Consider the following 22,821-nt stretch of genomic DNA (forward strand, 5'->3'; position numbering starts at 1 on the left):
TCAAACTTTGTACTGAGGCCTCATTAATACCCTCTGTCCTAGATCTCTTCTCCTTAGAAGGTAGAATAAAGAGCTCCTCCCAAAGCCTTAGTTTGAAGGCCCAGGCCAGCTATTGCTTCATTTCCCACCCAACTGCACTCCTTTGGACTTCATTGTATCCTCTAGCTGGGTACCTTCAACCTGTTCCCATTTTCAGCTTCCTTTTGTGTACTGTCTTCCCCATTAGATCATGAGTTCCTTGAGGGAAGAGACTTTCTCTTTCATATTTGTATCTCTAGTGATTAACATTGGACTTACCTTTACTGGAATGACAAGATCAAGAGAAAAACTTGAATTCCCTCTCTTTGGAGTCAAGCTCCTTCAACACTGAATCTGGTCTGCATGAGTCCATTTAAAGAACTTCATGTGGGAGAGGGGCATTCCCTGAGACATAGGTGAAAAACATTGACGCATTGTATATGTTACATTTATGTGCATATAACACAACAAAAAATTTGGTAATGATTCAAAGCATAAAATTCTTTCAGATATACAAGTGGAAACATAATAAATGGGATGAATAAATGTAAAGTAAAAATTAAAGTTGATAATAAATACATTAAAAGACTTTTTTAGGTTTTGTTGTTATTAATGACAAAAGCAGTAATAAAGGAGATTGCAAAGTGACATTTAAGAAAAAGTCAAAAATCAATGAATGACAAAAATAAAATTGAAGAACAGGCCCAGGATGGATGTAACAGAATTGTAAAAAGAATCTAATCAGTAGTCTGGACAAAATAACAAATTTGGAAAAACAAAGAGAGAAATGCAAATATTAACTTAACTGGTGTTACAGCAGGCACTGAAAAAGAAAGAAAGCTATAGGTCATATTTGAAGATAAAGAAAACTTGATTGAGTATAAAAGATAAGACCTAGTATGAATAAATTCAAATTAATATTCAAGAGGACATAATTGGTAAGCTACAAAATTACAAAAACAAATGTAAAATAATGTTTCAACATTCAATATAGAAAAAAGAATTTTTTTTTAAATGTTTACTCAAGTAACATCAGAATTCTCAAAATTACGAAAGAAGATCACTGAAGCACAACAAAAATATTCTAAAGTATTTTTTCAGTGATTGGGTACCAAATCACTCGCATGACCATAGACACATGACCATATTATTTGAAAACAAAAGACTATACTTCAAAAGCTAAAAAGAATTTACAAATAAAAATATACAAGTAATGAGATACCCACAGCAGTAAAGGAAGAATTTTTTAAGCTGACTGAATAAGTTCTTAACAAAAATAATAACAGACTTTACATCTTAGTAGTTATAATTAAAATTTTATACATATATAAAATACATATTTTATAAATGACAGAATGGAAATAGAGATAGGGAATAGAACCATGATTTCATTGGTATAGAGAACTTCCTTCCAGATGAAGAAACTCTTCTGCCAATTCAAATAAGCACCTCTTCTATGGCTTGTAGTCCTAGAGAGTTACCTAGGTCATTAAGAGGTTACCTGGGCATTTATTGCCTTATCTGTAAAATAAAAGGATTGGACCAGATTGCCCATAGATATCTTTTGGTTCTGTCAATGATCCTATGATTATATGGTCCTTGCTATTTACAATAAACACATTTAATGGCAAAAAAGTATATAGATTAATATAAGATATATAAATTAATATAGTTGGTTGGTTGTTGTCCTTCATTCTCAAAGAGGACCAAAATGACATCACTATGCTAGAGTCAAGTTTCAGTGTGTCTGATTGTGGCTGATCGGAATACTATGAGCTTGGAATGCTCTACCACAGGTTGGGCACAGATAGTCTGTGTGAACATTTGGGGTGGATACTCTAAATTTGCCCATCCTTCATGTCCTTTGAACTGGTTCAATTCTGCTTTGCTCATAGAGCACAGCACCTTCCAAAGTTCTTAAGAGAGACCTTCAGAATGTCCTTGTATCTTTTTTTTCTGGCCACTGTGGGAGCACTTGCCCTGTGTAAGTTCTCCATAAAATAGCCTTTTTGGCAAGCATCCATTTGGCATTCAAACAACATGGCCAGCCCATTAGAGCTGTGCTCTTTACAGTAGAGTTTGAATACGTGGCAGTCTAGTTCGAGAAAGGACCTCAGTGGCTGATATCTTATCCTGCCAGTTGATCTTCAGAATCTTCTTAAAACTATTCAAATGGAAGCAGTTCAGTTTCCTGGCATGGCACTGGCAGACTGTCCAGGTTTCACCGGCATGCAACAATGAGGTCAGCACAATGGCTCTGTAGACCTTCAATTTGGTAGTCAACCTCTTCTCTCCCATTCTTTCCTTTGGAGCCTCCCAAACACTGAGCTAGCTCTGACAGTGTGCAAATCAACCTCATTATCAATGTGTACATCCCTGGAAACTATACTGCCAAGGTAAGTGAATTCATCCACAGCATTCAAAACTTCTCCATTATGGATGGTGTGGTGGTGGCTAATGGAGCACCTGTGTTTTCTTAGTGTTAATTTCTAGGCCAAAAATGAGCACAAGAAGCAGAGAACTGATCCATACTTTACTGCATCTCAGCTTCAGAGGCTGCATTGAGTGCACAATCATCCACAAATAGAAAATCATGCACCAACACTCCCTCCACTTTGGTCTTGACTTGCAGCCTTTTCAAGTTGAAGAATTTGCCATCAGTGCAATAGCTGACCTTGATGCCATAGTCATCCTCATTGAAAGCATTTGACAGCTTGGCTGTCCAACACATGATGGCTGTGTGACAGTCAATCCACCTCTTAGTTCTCCAAGCAAGATTATAAATTGCAGGACATCTGCTGATCTGTGTTGGTAGAGAGGGTTTCCTCACAAGAACTTCCTACTTCATGAAATCACAAATCCAACCCCTCTCCTCCTCTCCCCCAAAAAAAGTAATAAGAAAAGTAGATAAAGAATATAATAGTAAGATACTTTAGTACTCCATTATCAAATCATGATAATTCAAATAAGAAAATTAATAATAAATCAAAAATCTGAAATGCCTATATTAAAATCAGAATGAGCATATATATGGCAGGAACTAAATGAGAGAAGTAGGGGATATATGGTTTTTTCAATAGTCTATAGATATATAGTCTTTACATACATAAGTCGTAAGAATTTCTTACATACTGGGTCATAGAGAAATTTTTCAAAAATTCAAAAAGGCAGAAGTTATATGTTATATTTTCAGACCACAATGTAATCAAGTAAGAATTAAATTACAACAACATGAGGAAACATATATGGGAATAAAAGACAATGTACTAAACCAATAAGAGGTTTAAAAATATAATTTAGAGGGAGAGATGCCAAAAATGGCGAATTAAAGGCAAACCAGCTAAACTCCCTCAATATTCAACCTCCAAACAACTTTAAAATAATGCCTTAAATTTTGGAGTGGCAGACCCAACAAAAGATCAAGAGAAGACATTTTTCTGGCCAAAGAAAATTTAGAAAGTCAGCAGGAGAAATTTGTGACACCAGGGTGGCGGTCTGTCTAGAACCCACACACACTGTGGTAGCAACAGCAGCTTCAGGACCTCTTAGCCAGAGAATGGAAGAGGGTGAGACAACTTGTCAGAAAGAAATTACAAGGGACACTTTGCTGGCACTGGGTACAGCTGACACTGATTGGCAAGTCTATTTCCCATACAATTCTAGGTCACAGTTCCTGAGCATCGAGGAGATCTAGTGGTTAGTCACAAGAAAGCAGGGGCCCTGGTCACAGTTTCAAGGCAAAGAAAGCACTGGTACTTGTGGCTGCAGGTTCCTAGGTAAAGACAAGAACACAGAAGAGGATAGCAATGACCATACCTCTCCCAGGATCACACCACCTTGCAAGCACCAAAAACTTTCAGACCCCCAGAACTAGCTCTGAAAACAGCAGAACAAAAAAAGCCTGAAGCTTGGGACAGTGCTTCTTCACTCCCAGGTGAGTAGAGCACAACTTTAACATAAAGGTCAATCAATACATAGGCTGGAAAATGAGCAAACCAAAAAAAAAAAGAATTTAACCATAAGAAGCTACTATGGCGTTAGGGAAGACCAAGACATAAACTCAGATGAAAACAACAAAGTGAATGCATCCATAAACAAAATCTCAAAGAAAAATGCTAATTGAACTCAAATCCAACAAGAATTGCTAGAAGAGTTAAAGGAAGAGATAAGAGTTGTAGAGAAAAAAATGAAAAAGAAAGTTAGAGTGATGCAAGATAATAATAAAAGAGAATTAACAGCTTGGCAAAAAAGAGGCACAAGAAAATAACTCCTTAAAAATATAATTGGCTGAATGACAAAAAAGGTAAAAAATTCACTGAAGAAAAGAACTCCTTAAAGAAGTAGAATTGGCCAAAAGGAGGTACAAAAGCTCACTGAAGCACTAATTCCTTAAAATTCTGGGTCTCAGTTTCCTCACATGTAAAATTAGGAGCTCATTCTTAATGATATCTATGATTTCTTCTACCTCTAACACTATTATCCAACGATCTTCCACGTGACAATCCAATTCAATTGTTGTTTAGTTGCTTCAGTTGTGTCCAACTCTTTATTACCCTATTTGGAGTTTTCTTGGCAAAGATACTGGAATGGTTTGCCATTTCCTTCTCCATATCGAGAAGGAAACAGAGGCAAACAGTAACTTGTTTGGGGTCACACAGCTAGTAAGTGTCTGAGGCCAGATTTGAACTCAGGAAGATAGAGTCTTTCTGACTCCAAGCCCAGCCCTCTAACCACTGCACCACCTAGCTGGCCCTCCTGCTATGCGATAGGTGCTAAGGACACAAAAACAAAACAAACCTACAAAAAATAGTCCCTGCCTTTAAAGAGCTTACATTCTTCTTGAAGGAGAGAGGGGAGAGAAGGAGAGAGTTACAACATAAACTTGAGGAGACTGTCATGTGGCTCCTAAATCGTCTCTTCTCCAGGCAAAACATCATCCCATTCCTTCAAATCATTGTCACATGGCATGAATTCACAACAACAAAATTAATTCAAGGCCTTTCACCATCCTGGTTACCTTCTTCTGGATGCTCACCAACTTAGCATATTCTTCCTAAAATGCAGCATCCAGAATTGAAAATATGTGGTCTGACCACAGTATAGTACAGCAGCACTATGAAGTGCTTAGTCATCAACACATATAGCAAATAGCAAGTAAACCCATTTATCCAAACAGATAGGAAACAGAAATTAAAGGAAGTGTACATATGAGAATATGTAACAGACAATACACAAAATATATGACTGAGAAAACTCGGTTCAACCAAGAGATAGAATCTCAGGTGTCACCACAGGGAAAGTTCCCTGAGATCTCTAATGTAGTAAGTTGGGGAAAGGTGCTAGATCCTTCACATGTCGACTTCTCTGAGTCTTTCTCTCCCTTCAGGGGCCTGAAAAGAATTTGGAATGGCATGACTTCTCTCATAAACCTGGAAGCCAGAAAAACAGAATCTTCCTTCTCTCTAGTTCTCACCAACTCTCCCCTTAAATGTACACATTGAACATTAAGTACAGTCATGCTTTGGAGATATTAAAAGTTCAGTTCTAGGCCACCACAATAAAGCAAATATCACAACAAAGTAAGGTACACAAATTTTTTGGTTTCCCAGTGCATATAAAAGTTGTGTTTATACTATACTGTAGTCTATTAAGTGTGCAATAGTATTATTTCTGAAAAAAAAGTACATACCTTAATTTTAAAATATTTTATTTCTTAGAAATGTTAAACATCATCTGAACCTACAGCAAGTCGTAATCTTTTTGCTAGTAGAGGGTCTTGCCTCAATGTTGTTGGCTGCTGACTGACCAGAGTAGTGGTTTCTGAAGGTTGGGGTGGCTGTGGCAGTTTCTTAAAATAAGACGACAATTAAGTTGACCAACTCGATTGAGTCTTCCTTTCATTTGACAACTTAGAGGCCATTGTAAGGTTATTAATTTGCCTAATTTCAATATTGTTGTGCCTCAGGGAATAGAGAGGCCCAAGGAGAGGGAGAAAGATAGGGAACAGCTAGCCAGTGGCACAATGAGAACACACACATTTATCAACTAAGTTCACCATCTTATATGGGTACAATGGGTGATACTCAAAAACAATTACAATAGTGACATCAAAGATTATTGATCATAGATCACCATAACAGACATAATAATAATGAAAAATTTTAAATATTGGGAGAATTACCAAAAAGAGACATGATGTGAGTACAAGCTGTTGGAAAATGGTGCCAATAGATTTGCTCAAAGCAGAGTTGATACAAACCTTCAATTAAGATAAAAGCAATATCTGTGAAGCACAATAAATGAAAGCACAATAAAATGAGGTATTCCTATGGTCAATTTCTGTCAGTGAGGAGAGTCCCATACAAATAACTCTGGGGGCATGGGTTACACATGTGTTGGTAATTTGTTTATGAAATGAAGTTATGTATCCATGTATCCATCCAAAATGTATCCATTTTGAATTTATCTTGGTGTAAGTGTGAGGTTGCAGATCTAAATTTATTTTCTTCCATGCAGCCTTCCAATTTTCCCAGCAGTTTTCATCAAATAACAAGTTACACCTTTAGACCACATCTGGGCAGATCCACATGGATGCACATTACCTATACAGTAGAACCTCAGTTTACAAATTTAATTCTTTCCGAGATTGTTTGTCATGCAATTTGTTCATATTGCAAAGCAAATTTTCCCATAGGAAACGATGTAAAGTCAGATGATTGGAACCACATCCCCAAAAATATTCATATAAAAATAATCATTTATAATTTAAGCAAGTTTTTTGTCCCTAATGCACCTGAAATACAATAGCAGTGATTAGTACACAATATAAACCAAAAATAAAACAAATTAACCTGCACTTTGCCTTTGATGTCTCTGCTTATGTAACCTATCACTGACCCTCGGTCCTCTTCTTTCCTCATTTGACTCAAAATTTCCTCCTCAGGCACATAACTTCACATTTCCCCAAGCACCAGTTTCTCCCAGGAACTCCAACTCTCCCTCTCCCAAGGCAGGACAAGTAGCCATTTCAAGTATAGAATCCCCACAGACCACACCCTTTATGCCTCCCTTCACTGAATATCTCCCTTCACTCCTAGAAGCATTCGGCAATGAACACCACCCCCCACAAGACCTCTTAATATTTTCCTTCCTTTTTAATCGTTCTCTGACCTCTTTCCCTGCAGGTTCTTTTCTTCCTAAGATATCACAGAAGTCACCCTCCCCTCATTGCTTGCCCTCAACTTCACCCTATTACATTATACATACTCCATCCTCTCCCTTCTCCCTTTCATGCACCCTCCTATTTTATAATTTATTTCTTTAAAAAAAAACATTGACTCTACCTGTAGGCTGAGTGCCACAAGGTTCTGTCTATACTGTCCCAGATCCACCTCTCCACTATTACCTCCACCTGACTTCTGTCTTCACCCGTATCTCTTTGTGTGCATTTAGAGGGAAGTCTTTTATTAATCTCTGTGTTCTCCCTCTGTTGCTGTTGATGTCCTTTGACTGCTGCATTCATTCCCCTCTCCTGCCTTTGTACTGACTATTGTGAAGAAGTGAATAATTTCTTCAGGTCTGGTTTTCTAAAAATTTTTTGAACATCTCTTTATTACTGAACATGCACCTTTCTTCGTTTATCCTTAAGCTCTGATTTGCATCCTACATCCTGAACTTGGCTGATATTCAGAACACATTATTCCATCTCTTCCTGCATTTTCTAGTGGGTGCAGAATAGTCTTGTATTAGAATTTCTTTTCCTTTGACCTAGAAGGTTTTTCTCCCAGGCACTTACAAAATTTGTTTCTTCCAATATGGAATTATTAAATTTATATGTGTCTTGGAATTTTCAGTCTTGGGTTTTTTCTGGAGACAATCTATAGATTCTTTTAATTGACACTTTGTTTCTATGTTCAGAAATTCTGGGCTGTTATCTTGAATTTGTTGCATTATGCTGTTCATTTTTTAATTTGACATATTCTTCTGTAACCTGTAATTCTTAGGTTGTCTTTGCAGAATCTTTATTTGAGATCAATATGTTTTGCTTGAATAGAGAATATGTTTTCTTTTAACGTTATTGCTTTTTCCTTCTCCTCTCCCAGATTGTCTTTCACATTGGTATATTTGCATTCCCAATCAGTTGTCCTGATTATTTGACATAACAGATTCCCATTTTTCTATTTTGACAATTATTTCTGCTATGCAGGCCATAAATTCTGCTCTCATAATTTGCAATTCTCTTTTAAACCACTCAGGATTAGCAAGTTGTGGTTCAGGTTCTCCTCAAATTCACAGGGTCCTCTGTCTCATCAGGTGTTGATTCATTTTCCATTATTTGGTGGCATTTATTTGTAGGTGCCTGAACTTGTTTACTAGATAGGGCAGGGGGAAGGAGGGAGGTATATTTCCTCTTGCTGTTAATGTTTTCTCCCTGTCAGTTTATTTGCTTATTTTCAAGGTCTTTGAGTTTTCTTCCTCTTGAGATTTGATACTTTCAATCTTTTTTCCCCTTATCTTCCCCTCTTACTCACTTTCTGACTCCTTTCTGATGATGGTTTCCCTGGATATCAAAGCATCTCAATATGAACTGAGCAAATCACAGTTCAACAAAAAGTCATCTGCTCCTGGTGACTTTGGGAGGAATAGAACTGGTCCCAGCTAGATACTAGGATCTGACTTAGTGTAGTGCCACACAGTCCCACTCCCCAGCCCCACCCTCAAACCCCCCTCAGTTCTCTGATCTGGCAGCACAGATTTCTTCCACACTAGTGCTATTGAAATCTGGGCTAATTTCTGTTGCCACCAAGCTACCAGGGCTCTGCAAGGAGAGGGGAGGGTTCAGTGTGTTGGGTTGAGTTCTACCTCAAGCCCTGACACCTTTCATGCCCCTTTCTCTATGTTCTTCTGCTCTCCCAAAGAGATCTTTTTTTAGGTAATCAAGGGAAGACTTAATACCAACTGATGTAAAGTAAAGTAAATAGAGCCCAAAAAAACCAATACACACTATGATTATAATATAAACAGACAGAATAATATAAAAATCAAAACTGAATTTGGAAAATCATATTGACCAATCTTCACTCCCAAAGGAAAGATATGAGTGGTCACTTCCACTTGATCCTTCACAGGGATGGAGAGCCACAGGTATGAAACATCACATATTATGTTAGCCATTTTTGATGCAATAATTGACTTTAAGGATTTCTTTTCTTTTATTTGTAATTTCTTTTTTATTTTTTTCTTATTTATTTAATATTTTAAGTTTTCAGCATTGATTTTCACAAGAGTTTGAATTACAAATTTTCTCCCCATTTCTACCATCCCCCCACTCCAAGATGGCATATATTCTGATTTCCCTGTTCCCCAATCAGCCCTCCCTTCTCTCACCCCACTCCCCCCCCAATCCCCTTTTTCCCTTACTTTCTTGTAGGGCAAGATAGATTTCTATGCCTCATTGCCTGTATATCTTGTTTCCCAGTTGATTGCAAAACAACCTTTTTTGAACATCTGCTTCTAAAAGTTTGAGTTCCAAATTCTCTCCCCTCTTCCCTCCCTACCCACCCTCCCTAAGAAGGCTCTCCATTCAACATAGGACACATGTGTATCATTATGTAAAGCCCTTCCACAATACTCATGTTGCGAAAGACTAACTATATTTTGTTCCCTCCTATCCTGCCCCCTTTATTTGATTTTCTCCCTTCACTCTGTACCTTTTAGAAAGTGTTTGCTTTTGAATACCTCCTCCCCCAATCTGCCCTCCCTTCTATTGTCCCCACTTTTATCCCCTTTCTCCTTCTTTCCTGTGGGGTAAGATACCCAATTGAGTGTGTATGTTATTCCCTCCTCAAGTCAAATCCGATGAGAGCAAGATTCACTTATTCCACCTCACCTGCCCTCTCTTTCCTTCCAACGAACTGCTTTTTCTGACCACTTTTATGTGAGATAATTTACCCCATTCTATCTCTCCCTTTCTCCCTCTCTCAATATATTCCTCTCTCATCCCTTAATTTGATTTTATTTTTTTAGATATCATCCCTTCATATTCAACTCACCCAGTGCCCTCTGTAATTCTCTGGCTTGCTCTCTCTCTCTCTCTCTCTCCCTCCCTCTCTGTATAATATATATGTATGTAGGTATGTATGCATGTATATGCCCTTCAGCTACCCTAATACTGAGGTCTCATGAATTATACACATCATCTTTCCATGTAGGAATGTAAACAAAACAATTCCACTTTAGTAAGTCTCTTATGATTTCTCTTTCTTGTTTACCTTTTCATGCTTGTCTTGATTCTTGTGTTTGAAAGTCAAATTTTCTATTCAGTTCTGGTCTTTTCACTGAGAAAGGTTGAAAGTCCTCTATTTTATTGAAAATCCGTATTTTGCCTTGGAGCATGATACTCAGTTTTGCTGGGTAGGTGATTCTTGGTTTTAATCCTAGCTCCATTGACCTCTGGAATATCATATTCCAAGCCCTTTGATCCCTTGATGTAGAAGCTGCTACATCTTGGTTTCCACAATGTTCAAATTGTTTCTTTCTGGCTGCTTGCAGTATTTTCTCCTTGATCTGGGAGCTCTGGAATTTGGCAACAATATTCCTAGGAGTTTTCTTTTGGGGATCTTTTTCAGGAGGCGATAGGCAGATTTTCTCAATTTCTATTTTACCCTCTGGATCTAGAATATCAGGGCAATTCTCCTTGATAATTTCTTGAAAGATGATAGCTAGGCTCTTTTTTGGATCATGGCTTTCAGGTAGTTCAATAATTTTTAAATTATCTCTCCTGGATCTATTTTCCAGGTCAGTGGTTTTCCAATGAGATATCTCACATCGTCTTCCATTTTTTCATTCCTTCAGTTCTGTTTCATGATATCTTGATTTCTCATAAAGTCACTAGCTTCCAGTTGCTCCAATCTCATTTTTAAGGTAGTATTTTCTTCAGTGGTCTTTTGGACCTCCTTTTCCATTTGGCTAATTCTGCCTTACAAGGCATTCTTCTCCTCATTGGCTTTTTGGAGCTCTTTTGCCATTTGAGTTAGCCTATTTTTAAGGTGTTATTTTCTTTAGTATTTTTTTGGGTCTCCTTTAGCAAGTCATTGACTTGTTTTTCATGGTTTTCTCACATCATTCTCATTTCTCTTCCCAATTTTTCCTCTACTTCTCTTACTTGCTTTTCCAAATCCTTTTTGAGCTCTTCCATGGCCTAAGACCAATTCATATTTTTCTTGGAGGCTTTGGATGTAGGCTCTTTGACTTTCTTGACTTCTTCTGACTGTATGTTTTGGTCTTCTTTGTCACCAAAAAAAGATTCCAAAGTCTGAGTCTGAATCTGAGACCATTTTCGCTGCCTGTTCATGGTCCCAGGCAAGTACTTGACCCTTGAGTTTTTTGTTGGGGTACGACTGTTTGTAGAGTAGAGAGTACTTTGTCCCAAGCTTGAGGGGCTGCATTGCTATTTTCTACATGGCAAGCTCTACCACACCAGCATTCCTTCTCCTCCAAGAACCACCAACCAGAATTGTGCCTCAGGCAGGGCAAAGCAGGCTTTGCACTCCTACTCTAATCCCCCGCTTAATTACTCCCACCAGATGGGCCTGGGGCTGGAGGCCACTGCAGCTGTAGCTCTGGAAGCAGCCTCAGAGCTGCACCACCTCCACCACCTGACCGTGAACTCCTTTCACTCTGTACCAGCAGCTTTTCCCACTAACCTTCTCTGTTGTCTTTGGAGTTTGTGGGTTGAGAAGTCTGGGAACTGCCACAGCTCACTGATTCAGAGTGCTACGCCTGTTCCGCCCAGCTCCCAGTCTGGTTGGTCCTGGCACTGCCCATGCCGGGTTCTGCTCAGCTCTGCTCCCAGCTCCATGTGATAGACCCTTCCCAGTGACCATCCAGGCTGTCCTGGGTTGAAGCCCTGCTTCCCTTTGCTATTTCTTGGGTTCTACAGCTCTAAAATTTGTTCATAGTCATTTTATAGGTGTTTGGAGGGACCTGGGGTAGAGCTTAAGCAAGTAGCCACTGTCTTGACTCTGCCCCCCCAAAGAGATATTTTACAGCTTTGGCTATTGAAACCTCAGAAAATTTATGCAGTTTAAAACTTGGATATCCATGGAACTGGGCAGGGGCTGGAGGTGGGGGAGACCAGGTGTGGAGTTGTATCTTGTTGCAAGCCAAAACGTCAGGTTAGCTAGCACAACCTTGTAACTGCTGGCATGGGAGCAAGTGGGGGAAGGAGAACTGAGTGAAATTTGGTTGGGGAGTAGTTCACAAATTTATTTTTGCCTTTTTTTGCATTCCATGTCCTCCCCCACCCCACCTATTCAACTCAAGAAGCTCCATTAGTTTCTTATCATATCATTATCCAGTTTCAAATATGAAATCATGTTTGGCATTCAAAATCCTTCATAACCTAGTTCCCTCTTACTTTTTTCATCTTCTTACACCTTATTCCCAGCCACATATTGTTCAGTCCAGTGACACTGGCCTTCTCTCTGTTGCATGAAGAAGATACTCCATCACTTAGCACCAAACATCTTGAATGCTCTGCCTCCTCATCTCTGCCTACTTGCTTCCCTGGTTTCCTTCAAGTCCCAACTAAAATTCCATTTTTTACAGAAAGCCTTTCTCTACTCCCTCTTAATTCTAGTGTCCTCCCTCTTTTAGCTTATTTTACACATGTATTTTCTTGTCATCTCTCCCATTAGATTGTGAACTCCTTGAAGGAAGAGATTGCCCTTTGTCTCTTTTTGTAGTCTCAGCATTTAGCACTGACTGATTTCCTGATGTCTACCTAGACCATAAAGACATCTGAAGTTGCTTTATCTTTTGGTACATAATGTCTGTTTTGGAGATGTTTGAGAAGTCATGAGGATCAGAGAAAATGTCTAGTTCTCTATCATGTTGGTCACATCACCTTGAAGTTCTAACATCATTTTTAAAAAAAATGTAAATGCACTGAAAATGTTCTCAATAAGATCAGGATGAAACAAGGATACTCACTTCCATTACTATTAAACATGGTGCTAGAATTACTAGCTGTTTCAACAAGAAAAAGAAATTAAAAGAATAAGCATAAGCAAAAAAGACAAAACTGCTTTTATTTGTCAATAATATGGTTGTTTACTTTGGAAGACAAGAAAATCAATAGAAAAATTGAGATCACATAGATAACAACATAGAGGGGCACAAACAAATCCAGAAAAATCATTAGTGTTTTTGTATTAGTGATAAATATGAGCTGAAAAAGAAATTCCATTTAATCCAAAGAGTAAAATTTACTTTAAAGTAGACACAATCTTACTGTTAAATAAAATGAATTAAATATCTGACATTTTACCTACAGGACACATACAAAGATTTAAATAGATAAATGTAGTAGCAATTAGATTTGGAGATCTCTCCCAAATATTAATAGGCCATGTGACCTGCTTATATCACAGGTAGCCTAAGACATATGTGATGAGAGAAGCTTCCTGACAGGAAAAGGAAGTTATGTCACAGGAAATGCTGAGAGAGAGAGAGAGAGAGAGAGAGAGAGAGAGAGAGAGAGAGAGAGAAAGAGAGAGAGAGAGATGTTATGGCTGCTAATGGCCATCTTCATGATTGTTAGAACTGAACAGGCTGACTTAGCTGTACCATAAGTTTGTTTTGAGGAAGACCTCAGCAGGAGATGTGAGAGGTTTTTGGATGGTGAGTCTCCAGGTTGTTATATTGTGTGCAGAATGTTTTACTGCTTTGGTAGACTGCAAAAATGGCTTGTGGGATATGGCTCTCTGGTGTCTGAATAAATGGTTTACTTCTTCTACCTTCTATATGGAGAGTCTCATACACTTTGCAATACAGAACTACATAGGCATTTTGACAATTATCATCCACATTGTTATTTTGGCCTTACTGTTTCAATAAAGGAAATCAATTTCACAGAAAAAAAAGGAAAGCCTAAATAACTGAAAAGATATTCAATATTTATGGCTTGGCCATAAGAGTGTAGGGAAAATGATGATATTCTTTAAATTTCTATACAGATTTAGTGTTATATCAATCAAATTACCAAGGAGACACTTCCTAAAATAAAGACTGAATTCAAATGAATATAAAGATGGCAAGAATATCAAAGGAAAAAAATTTTTTAAAGTGGGCATGACAGGGTCAGGGAATATGGGGATCTCATTTTAGATCATAAACAATAATTCTCAAAACTATCTAATATTGAATTTTAAAAATAGCAAAGTTGATGAGTGTTAGATTACGCAAAGACTTATAAGGAAAAAATGCAGCCATCTGAATTCAAATTCAAAGAAACTCAAGAACACAAAGTACTGTTATTCAGTAAGACTATTAGAATAATTGAATAGTAGGTTGGTGAAAATAAGCTTAGACCATTCCTTTACTATACATGCCCATATACTATATATTGCTGTTATGTTGTTGTTGTTCAGTCATTTCAGTTGTGTCCAACTCTTTGTGACCCCATTTGGGGTTTTCTTGACAAAGAAAGTGGTTTGCTATTTCCTTCTCCAGCTCACTTTACAGATTGGGAAACTGAGGCAAACAAGGGTAAATGGTTTGTCCAGGGTCACACAGCTAGTAAGCACCAGAGTTGAACTCAGAAAGATGAGTCTTTCTGACTCCAGGTCCAGCGCTCTATCTGTAGTGCTCTGTCTGTATTGCTCTGTAATAGACACACACACACATATACATATATATATATATGTATATATATGTATATATATAAACACTGTATGTACAGATGTGTATACATAAAACATGTATGTATGTGTATATCAATTGCAATAAATTCTGCAAGGATAAATTAGCTAAATATAAAGTCACATTATTAAAAAGTTAGAAGAGAGTGACATAAGGAAAACATGCCCTCTATATGAGGTTGGAGAGTGGCTGACTCGGCCTTTTCCACCCGCTCACCTATCTCCCCACAAGTGCCGTTCCGGCTGCATTGCGCTCACACGGAGCTCCGGGCCACCAAAGAGCTAGCACCGCAGCCGCCTCCACCGCCACAGTGATCATCTACCCAGACCTCATCAGCCATGATGAGCTGTTCTCCAACATTTACAAGATCTGGGAGATAGCGAACGATCTGTGCCTGGAGGTGGAAGGGAAGATTGTCAGTAGGACAAATGGTACTGTTATACCAAGAGCGAGTGAGACACTCCACAGAGTATAAGTTATAAATGGAGAATTTATTAGCCGGAGGTCATTCGGGTTCAACCCAAATCAAAATGACCAAGAGTTTGGGGTGGAGAAGTCAAATTTATACAGTAGATCAAGGAGCAGTGGTTAATTATTTCTTGAAACTTGCATATGTTATTTTAGCAGGCTTGGCAAGCCTCTTCCACCTTTGTGATCATGATACATGAAGAGGAACCTCCTAAATAGACTGCAAGTACAGCATATCATACTGCTGACAAAGTGTCAACTGAATTACAACCCAGGATCTCTCTGTCCAATTTGCCATTTACATCCCACAACATAAGATAAGAATAAGGCATTCAAGAGAATGTCCGGGGCTGAGGCCTTCATCCTTCAAGGCCATAGGCAGACCAAGGGACGCTCCAGCTGGGTTTGTTGACACAAGATAGAGACATGTCTCAGCCCGCTCAGGAAAGAAACAGAGATTGCTGAGCATCAGGCCCTTCCCTTGCCATACTCCACACTCCCAGAACAGTCACAGGCTGGGGGGGCGGGGCTGGTACACCAAGGACACCCGCTGAATGCTAAACGGCAGGAACTAAGTCTGATTTTCTTATGCAAACTGGGGTTTTTTAGTTAGGGTCTGGGGGCAGGGTTTTTCTAGCAATAGCTGGCTGTTCAGGTATCACAGTACCACTGATGATTCACTCATCGGTGGAAATGCCTCTGCTGAAGGCCCTGAGGGTGAAGGAACAGATACCACTGTAATGACTGGAGTCGACATAGTAATAAACCATCATCTGCAAGAAACTAGTTTCACAAAGGAATCCTACAAAAAGTACATCAAAGACTGCATGAAATCAATCAAAGGCAGACTTGAAGAACACAAGCCAGATGGAGTAAAACCTTTTATGACGGGAGCTGCAGAACAAATCAAACACATCCTTGCTAATTTTAAAAAAATTTTAAAACTATCAGTTCATAGGTGAAACCATGAATCCAGATGGCATGGACTTTGGTGAAGATGGTGTGACTCCATATATGATTTTCTTTAAGGATGGTTTAGAAATGGAGAAATGTTAACAAATTGAGCTGATTACTTTGGATCACCTGTCATCATAACTGGCTGCTGCTTTTTGTCATCTACACAACACCAGGGCTTGGACGAACTTGGACTGATGTGATCTTGAGCTTTATTCATTTATTTTTGACCTTGATTTATTTGGAGTGGAGGAATTGTTTTTAAAAACATGTCATGTAGGTTGTCTAAAATAAAACACATTTAAACCCCCCAAAAAAGTTAGAAGAGAATGGAAAGCTATAATTATCAACACTTGGGATTGCGTCATGATAAACCTTGACAAAGAGAATATTATAAAATAAGTAGAATGAATATTTTTCCAAAATTATTTCCTCTTCTAAACTTTACCATTTATCTTTAGTCATTCCTTATTCAATTTTTCTCTCTCCCTCATTCCCTATATCCAATCAGTTGGCAAGTCTTATTGATTCTCCTTCCACAAAATCTCTTACATCCATCCTCCCCCTTCTTACCACTCATATAGCCATATCCTATTACTTCCCTTCATTCAAATATCAACTTTTTAAAAATAAATGCTAACTTTAAACAAAGTAACCAAAATTGTTAGTAGTATGGGAAATGCAAATTTAAGCTTTTACTTCATACCCCTAAATTTGGCCAACATGGTGAAACACGAAAAAATTAAATATTGGCCAAGATTAAAGAAAACAGGTATTGCTGGTGGCATTGTTATTTGGTCCAGCCATTTTGGGAAACAACTTAGAATTATCCCAAAGATGTTAACAAAATATGGTAATATCCACCAATCCTAGCAATCCAGGGGGTTGTTGACAAAAAAATATTGATATGTAAAGCATTCTTTTCTTATTTGGAAATTTTTATTTTCTTCAAAGAAAAGGGGAATAAGATATTTGTGTGAGAAACATTGAGAAGGCTGATTTGCCTCTCAGGGGAAAAAAGTAGAAACATAGTTCTGAGAGCACCTGAAAGAAAGCAGCCTCTCAGAGAAATAAGTACTTACTGAAGGCAAAGATGGCCAGTGTTTAATTTTTTTAGCAATTCATTTACATATGACTGTTGCAGGGACTTTAAGGATGATAACTGAGAAACTCTGATAAGTAGAACTTTCTGATAACCATTGGAAAATTGAAAATTGTCTATTTGTGGCAGGCAGATCTGACAGAAATGTGAAGATGAATCACTTCACACAAAGAAAACTTCAAAGCAGTAACTGGAGTCAAGCACCAGAGACAGACAAAAGCAGCATGAAAACAAAAGCAGAGCATCTTGAAGCAGAATGAAGAAGATAGGACAAGACAGAAAAAAACGAGGAGATGCTACAAAAAGATCAGCTGAGCAGAGGAAGATAGGCATTGCAGTTGCTGCTGGGAGCTGATCTGATGGGAGGAAAGTTCTGCTTTTTGAAAGAGCAGCCTGAAATAAGGGAAAGACTTTCACTTTCCCTCACCCTTTACTGCCACCTACATCTTGAAAAGTGGAAATTCCTCTGAGGTATATCTGCCTTGATCTTTACTGCCATATATGACTTGAGAGGGGAAATTTTTTCAAAGCCCAGTGAGCAGATCTGAACAGATTACAGAATTAAGGGAATTGTTTTGCTGAGAAAGTTAAAGCTGCCTCCCCCTGCTGAGGGAGCTATGTAGACATCAAGCTTGGGATTTCTGCTTTCACCAAAAGATCTTAACACTTTTAGTAGGCTGAGAAGAATCCAGCGGAAAGATGACTTTTCACCAGGTTTTCAGCAAGCAGCTAAAGATATTAAAGTTTTGGTTGCTCTGGAAATATGGATTTCTCTGCTCCTGTGTCTTACAACACTACAGCCACAAGATCATGTGAGAATCAACATCTTCTACTTCATTCTTTCCCCACTTCAACAATAAAATTCGCCACAAAGTCATTGTAAACAACTGTTGTCAAAGATGCCAAATATTCTGAGCCAGGAATACCTGAGACATGTCCCAGGCTTTAGGTTTGGCTTAGAATATGATACACTAGTAGACCCTAAAATTCAATTTTTAACAAAACTGTGTTGATGATAAGATTTAAAAGGATACATTTCCTGTTTTTAAAAAAGGATACTAACTCAGATAAAACACCACTGCATCTCAGCAGGTGCCACAATTAGCAATACAAGATCAGAAAGAAATTCCCACAGGGCAGTCAAAATTCCCCTAAAACCTATGATACCAAATCTTCACTGGCTAGGTACTTTATAGCTTAGGAATCAAGGAAGGCAAATGTCTTAGGCCATTTTAGGACCCACTCAGTTTGCATAAAATTTTTACATAGTTATACTTAGTGTGCACATTTTTGATTCTTCTTCTTTCACACTATATCATTTAGATCATTTTATATTTCTCTCCTTCCATAACTCTTCATTTTTTATTTTATCACAGCACAAAAATATCATGTTTTCATGCCATGTTGAACCTTCCCCAATAATTGTCTCCAGTTTCCTTAAAGACCCACCCAGCTTGCATAAAATAAGTGCTTTTCTACCACAAGACGATGGGCTCTAGTGAAGATTTTTAAAATATGGGCATATTTGTAAGCAAAAGGATTAGGAGAGCTTGTAGATGAGACAAAGAAAGATAAGGAATTATCAACTAGGTAAAATATCAGAGGAAACAGTAGGGATAGTGGAGGGCAGGTGGATACAATGAAAGGCCAAAGTAGATTGGTCTTAGCAAGATAAAATGTTATCTCTTCTTTGGTGACTATAGGAAAGCAGAAAGGAATGGAGGATATGTAGATGAGTTTTGATGTGTAGAGAATAAAGAAAGAGAGAGCTTACTGAAGATGGTTTCTGGTCTTATGAATGGAAGTGGAGAGGGGACTTAAGAAGTAAGGGACTTAAGAAGTGAAGAACTTTAGAAAAGCCTCTGTGAGAAGTGATTGTTGATCACAGAATAAAGTACTTCCGCAAGGCAATTTTCTGCCATTTTGTGTTCCATTCAACAGGACATTAAGAGGAGCAGAGAAGGTGGGTGGTAAGGGAAGCTCAGGACTGGAATTTAAAAAGTCATATGCACTAATAGGATTAGAAGTCAAAGAATTCAAGAGTAAAAGTGTATCGTTGAATGAAAGAACTTCTCAACTGTAAGAGTGGTATAGAAGATTATTGCTTAGGCATGGGTTGGACTAAATAATCTCTAAGAATACTTTCTACTCTAAGAGTCTACAACTCTATGATGTATTTGAGATTCCAATAGGACATTCCAAAGAAAATATCCAAAAGGTTATTTGAAATTTTGCTCTAAAGAACAGAAGAGAGGTCAGAGTTGTGGTTATTTGCATGGAAGTGACAGCTGAGTTCACAGGATTGGTTGAGATCATCATCTGTATAGAAAGAAGAGGATACATTATTCTGACTGATATGTGAACAACTCCCTTTTCCCTTAGTTCAATTGAGACAAGGTAAGAATATTTTTTACTAAAAATTAGATAGCAATCAACAAAATAAACATTTAAATAATCAACATCTTTAAATATCACATTGTTTAAAATTTTATATTAACCTTTAACAAATTTAATATGAAAAATACCTTTCTCACTTTTATTTCTGTTTTTTTTTTCAAATTTCATGGCTGTAATGTTTTATATAGTTGTAATTGGTGTCTATACTTTTGTCTTGATTCTTTTTATGCTATATCACTTAATAAGTCTTTCTATATTTCTTTTTCCATAATTCCTATGATTTATTTTATCACAGCACAAAAACGTTCTATTGTTTTCATGTCATGATGAACCTTCTCCAATAATTGGTTGCATGAATTGTTTCCAATGTTTTATTATTACAAATTAAGCTTCTATCAATATTTTTCTAAGTCAAAGGACATGAGCTGTTCAAACAGCTATTCAGGACAGAACTATTCAGCTCTGATTTTGCACTGTCATATTGCTTTCCATAGTCATAGCACATATTCGGGAAGGAAAAAAAAGAATACAAACCACCCCCAATTATCTATCCTCTCTTTTATTTCCATCCCATTCAACTCGACCCCACCCATAATATCACCATCAAAATCTACTGTGCTCTCTAGAATACCTACCCCAGAGGTAATAAACTTGCTTTCATCTTAAAATCTTTTCTTTTATCACTCCTTCCATCTTCTTGCACTCAACTCAAACTTAGGTGTCACCTGCTGATACAGCTTCCCTAACCACTCTTTCCAGCACTAGTTCACTCATACCCCTGATTTTCTGGTTATGGTGTATGAGCCAGAATACTCCCTACACCCCACTGCCATTTCGAGACTATCCTTTTGCCATCATTAGTCATTAACTTCTTTTAAATTCACTCACTCTAAATTTATAACCTAATCAAACTTCTAGTAACTGATATCTACATATCTCCAGGATATTCCTTCCTTCCTCAAAAAAATCAGAGCCTGGGCCACTGTTTTTCCTTGCCAACTCCTACCCTCAGACCAGGAAACTTCCACATATATATTCATACTCCATCAAATACCGTAACATCCCAGTTCCTCAACCTATGCATTTGCTATCACCAGTATTCTTCCATTCCAGCTAAGTTACAGATGGTCAGACCCTTGGCCTTGCCATAACCCACAAGTTTTCTACTTCCATTTTCTGAAATTCCTTTATCTGATCACAACCTGTTGTCATTCCATCTTTCTCTCTACGTTGGAGCCTTGTTCTTTATCTTCCTCATAACCACCAATCCATTCCACCCTTCAGTTCTTTTCCAGTCCAATTTCTCTGCACTGGCTGTACTCATCATTACCCCTTGTTTAACTGAACTCTATCTTCTCCTTTCAAGTCCCTTATGCCCTTATCCTATCACCACTCTTGCTCTGCCAAGCCTCAGACTTGAATTGCTTTCACCATCTAATGTCTATTCTCCTGTTCACATTATTCAGTGAAGCTGAAGAAAATCACAAAACTGTGATTAATGTTACAAATTAATGTTACATAATCTCAAGTGGCTTCTCATTTGTAGCAAGGCAATTCTGCCTAATAGAGTCATTATCCAACTCACCACAGCAGCTTTTCCAAACTTCTTCATTCATAGAAAGTAGTTACATGACTAGGTAGATAAATTGCTAGAACTTGAGTCAGGAAAACCTGAGTTGAGATATATCCACAGATACTATGAGGCCCTTAACAAGTCACTAGACCTCTTTATGCCTTAGTTTCCTCAATAGTAAAATGGGGATAATAATAGCACCTATTTCACAGGGATGTTGGGAGGATTAAATGAAATAATACTAGTAAAGGGTTTAGCACAGTGCCGGGCACATAGCACTTAGTGATAAATGTTCCCCCCTCCCCTTTTCATCCCTAGACAGGCCTCCCATGGCTCCCTCTCACTCAAACCCTCTGTGGTGAGATCCTTGTTGCATAGCCACCTACTGAGGGCTTCCACTTCTACCCTCTACCTCATCTCATATCACAGGTACTATCTCCTCTTTTACACTTGTCTCATTTGAAAAAAAAAAAGTCTCACCCTTATTCTTAGCAAGGTCAACAATTCTATGAGAACAATTGAGCCCATTCCATCTCATCTTATTCCATATTTTGCCCTCTCTGTTATCTCCATAGTCTCACTAACCTTCAATCTTTCCCTATTACTCTATCTTTGAAATCTCCCTAGAATGGGCTGATTCCCTACTTCCTACAAACATGCTCATGTCTCCCCATCATCAAAAAACTCTCACTTGATCTATCTGTGCTAGCTAACATCTCATGTCTTCCTTTGTTTTCATAGTTAAACTTCTTGGGAAAACTATTTAGAATTGGTAGATCCACTTCTGTTCCTTTTACTTTCTTTTTAAGTCTCTGCAGTCTGACTTTCAACCTTATCATTCAACTGAAACTATTCTCTCTAAAGTTAGTAATGATCTTAATTGCCAAATCTAAGGGCCTTTTCTTAATCCTCATTCTTCTTATCATTTCCTCAGCCTTTGACACTGTGAGTCAACTTTTTCTCTTTGATGCTCTATTCTCACTAGGCTTGGTTTGGTTGTTTGTTTTGTTTGTTTTGTAATCTATTCTTTTCTTGTTCTCCTCCTACCTATCTAACCACTTCTCAGCATTTTCATCCCACTCATAACTGCTAACAGCAGGTGTCCCCCACCAAAACTGTTCTGAGCCCTCTTCTCCTCTTTTACTGTTTCATTTGATTTTTTCAGCTCTCATTGACTCAATTAACATCTCTATAGATGATTCTCATATCTGCTTATCCAGCTCTAACCTTTCTCCTAATCTCCAGGCTCTCATTTCCAACTGAATTGGATATCTTGAACTGTATCTCAAACTCTACATGTCCAAAACTCAAGTTGTCTCCCAAATCTTTCCTTCTTCCCAATTTCACCACTACCACCCTACCATTCACCCAAGCTCACAACCTAGGTGTCATCTTTTACTCCCCACATTCTCTCACCCTCTATTTCAATCTGTTGCCAAGATGTGTCTATACTTTTTAAAACATCTCTTATACATGCCCCCTTCTCTCTTTTGACACTGCTATCCTCCTGATAAGGCCCTTATCATCTTACACCTGGACTATTACAATAGCCTTCTGACTTGGTTCCCTTGCCTCAAGTCTTCCCACACCAGTCATCTTCCACTCA

General features: G+C 38.1%; 1 pseudogene; it reads left to right on the plus strand.

Annotated features, from left to right (window-relative positions):
- Positions 1–6,397: 6,397 nt before the first annotated feature.
- On the plus strand, positions 6,398–16,320 carry LOC118842030 (annotated as a pseudogene).
- Positions 16,321–22,821: the final 6,501 nt, after the last annotated feature.

This window comes from Trichosurus vulpecula, chromosome 3 (genome assembly GCF_011100635.1).
Source record: "Trichosurus vulpecula isolate mTriVul1 chromosome 3, mTriVul1.pri, whole genome shotgun sequence".
NCBI classification, from domain to species: domain Eukaryota; kingdom Metazoa; phylum Chordata; class Mammalia; order Diprotodontia; family Phalangeridae; genus Trichosurus; species Trichosurus vulpecula.